Here is a 3,765-nt window from a genome sequence, read left to right as displayed (position 1 = left end):
TTTTTATAGAGAAAACATTTTCTGACACAAACAATTATTCTGATGAAGACTTCAACTGAAGTGTGCCTATCTTTTTCTATTCTAATGGCCATTTTTCAGCGTATTTGAATTTTAAAAATTAATTCGAGTTTTTCCTAGTAATCCAATAATAGTGCCATCCATATTAGATTTTTAATCAAAAATGATTTTTCAAAATGGGGCCCCAATAATATTTTAAGTAATATAAATGATCTAAATGGAGCATTAATGATCGAATTAATGAAGTAAGGATCTATTACCGGATAATTACGTGCAGTCGACTAGTTTAAGCACTCTATTTAATGCTTTCGACGAATTCACGACCGGTGTGCAATTAAGTATTTAAATTACATTTTGTAGGATATTCAGTATCATCTATATCAAAGAGGGTGGAAATTTGATGGCTGCGTGTGGAAGACTTTCTTGCATATTTTTTTTTTGCAGCGTGCGATTGAAAGTTACACTTTTACATTCAGCTCTAGTTATAAACTGATACGGTAACGAGTTAAAATAGCGCTCGCACACTCCAATACTCATTTTAAATGCACGTATGATTCAAATAATAAAAACGCACGCAAATTCCATGATGAAGAACTTATGCTTTATTTATGCTTAAATTATTGTTGCGTTTTTTCACCACCAAAATGTCTTCATTTAGATATAATTTTTCTGCATCGACCCAAGCTCACCAAGTGCATAAACTAAATGACATATTTTAGCATCATTGCATCATTTTGCAGTAGTTTTTACATCAAAATTCAAAGCACAACATTTCTGAAATCAATATAGTTGGGTGGATAATTCTTCTGTGTTTTATAAATAAATGTATTTATTAATCATGATGCAAAAAAATAAAAGTCACTAAAATTTAACTTTAATTCAGAACAGAACAAGGAATTCAAATTCAAATCATTTTTTCAGATTTTTCGATTTTTGGAAAAGGTTCCAAGTTCGTAAGGAACATTCCTGCAAAATTTGCATTTCTAAATCAGTAAACACAAAAAAAAAAACAAATGAAGAACATATTTGAATGTAATAAAGTTTTTATTCTATTAAACAATAATAATATACAATTTGTTGCTGAAAAATATACACTTTTTGTGCATGCCCTTAGCTCGTTTTCATATTTGTCTGCATAAGTGAAATTGGAGAAGTCGATAAATATATTTCTCTAACAGGATTAAATATCTTACAGAAAAGTTTCAAAAATCACCATCAATTTGGTCGCGAAAGGCTCTATGCATCGGCAAATCCATTCAGATATTTCGGTTTAATTTTATTTTAGATTTCGACGAGATTTTTATTACTGATCCAGACCATCCATTGATCAGAAGTGGCGTCAAATTATGATTTTTAACGTCTCCCACCTGATGAAAAGTAATTTCTTTGAGTGATTGAAACTTGCTCCAGTGCGGAATTATTTCATAAATTGTTATGTTAACGTAACATTCAAATATAATTTGCTCAAGGAGTGGCAATGATTTGGCGATTTTTAACATATTTACGCCTTCTATAGCAGGTCCACTAAATGGTCCCTGTAATCTTAATTCCGTTATAGTTGGATGCTTTCGAATAAATTCGTATTCAAATTCGCTGAATTTTTCGGTCAAACGAAAGAAAACTGTTTCAAGTTTATCACTGGCAAATGGAATCGACGATACATTGGACTGCAGTATGCGAAGAGTAAACATTTTTAAATTCTTAAAATGCATCAATTCACCATTGAATCCCGAATAGAAGTCTTCATCTACATAGAGATCAAGACTCTCAAGATTTTGCAGACTCTCATTCACGCTTTGAAGATCGTTGGCATTAATAAATCGAGTTGAGTCCGTGTATAAATGCAGATGTTTTAATTGTGGATTTAAATCTAGGAATGTCATTAAATTTTTCTTTAAAGAAATAATCTCAGAATCAATCCATTTCGGGTAATACGCATTTCGGAATATACTAACTCTGAAATGCTCCAAAAAGGCAAAATTATTTTCAATAAATGTGAATGAGCCACAGGGATAGTCTATTCGACAATCGAATTCCAAATGTAGCTCTTGCATGCCTGGAAATAGTGAATTCAACCAACTCTTTTCAACCAAATCGGTGAAATAGCAATTCTCAATTTTGACATTTTTAACTCTGATGAATGGTTTCTTAAGATGCTCTGGTATATTTTGAATTAGATTAAATTCGATGTCCACCAATGATTCAGCACAATATTCATTTATACATTCAATTGCATGTTGGGTCAGCATAAGCTCATTACCTGCTATCTGTTTTTGGTCACCATGTGTAACCATCACTATTCCATCACGGAAGTACATTTTTATATCAGTCACAAAGTATCCAAAACAGCACAGAAATGTTAAGCTCAATCTTAAATTGTCAAAATAAATTGTATCCTCGTCATCGCCATCCACTTGAATTGGCTGCGTTTGATCGCCTGGTTTTATACAGAAACAAATTTTCTTCGAACTATATCTACGTGCGTAAATAAATGTTGCAGCCTTATTTAACCGTTTATTTGAAGCGGCTACTCTCAAAAGATCATCCAATGTTAAATGCTCTAAACAGCTCTCAATGCAATCGAGATTCATAGACGTCAGTTTCATCTTTTTTTTTCTCGTTTCTCGTGGTTTCTATCGAATACAAAAAAATCGTGAAAATGTGCCAAAAAGGTACAAATAATAAATGAAAAATACGAATGTACACGTTTCATGAGTTGTCTTCTAAGTAAAGTTGAGATTCCCCTTTTTTGTTTAAATAAATTCGGAATTGATACACCAAATAACAATTTTGTATGAAATAATATTATTTTAAGGCATTTTTCAAATATCTTTCAGCTAAACTAAATATTAAAGTTCTCTTTCGGAATGTTAAAGATTGTCAAGTGGTTGAAATGATAAAATTTTGTGTCAAATTCAATTCTATATTTACTCTCAACCAATTTTTACATACAACTGAACAATTTAAACAATTTTGCACGTATTTTTGACCGCAAACATCATTAAGAGTGTCTAAAGGGAAGACAGACTTCTACTGAAATGACTAAAATAATGTTGTACATGTACTTTGGAACCATTACAAGATTTGAAAAGCAGGTAAAAACTATCTCAAAATTTTGCATAAAAGTCTAACATAAAGTAATCTTCAGCATCCCATGACAAAAACTTCAATTGTTTTATGTTCATAACAAAGCAAAAGCATTCTCTCCAGTGAGACCGTACAAGCGCAAAATCTGTTGAATAAGCATTATAGTATTTTTTGTAAAATGTTTTGGTGGCGCTACTGATATATACGTGTTCATACTATCAACCATCGAGCAACAATATATTTTCGATGTGTATTTCAGCCGTTGTTAGTATATATAGCATACTCTGTATTTGATTTTCTCACTTTGAGTGCTTTGAGTTAAAGTCAAACCGTTTTTAAATAAATAGAAATAAGGCAAGAAAAAATTACGTTAAATCTTTATTCGTTTAAACTACAATAAAAAAATGAATTAATTTTTCGATATTTATGTTAATGTAACCATTAAATGTTATTCGCTCAATTGATGGCAATGCTTTGACAATTTTTGGAATATCCACATCTAGACCTATAATAAATCCACTAAATGGATGTTTCATTGTTAATTCTCTTATTGTTGGATGTATTTCTATGAATGCATATCAGAGCATCTTGATTTGCTGCTGCTCAGCATATAGCTGAGAGCTGAGAAATGCTGAACTCGTGCGGCTAACGCATACGAAA

Source organism: Contarinia nasturtii, unplaced genomic scaffold, assembly GCF_009176525.2.
Source record: "Contarinia nasturtii isolate CC-2019 unplaced genomic scaffold, AAFC_CNas_1.1 Cnas_scaffold_745, whole genome shotgun sequence".
NCBI classification, from domain to species: domain Eukaryota; kingdom Metazoa; phylum Arthropoda; class Insecta; order Diptera; family Cecidomyiidae; genus Contarinia; species Contarinia nasturtii.
This window is presented reverse-complemented; position numbering follows the sequence as displayed.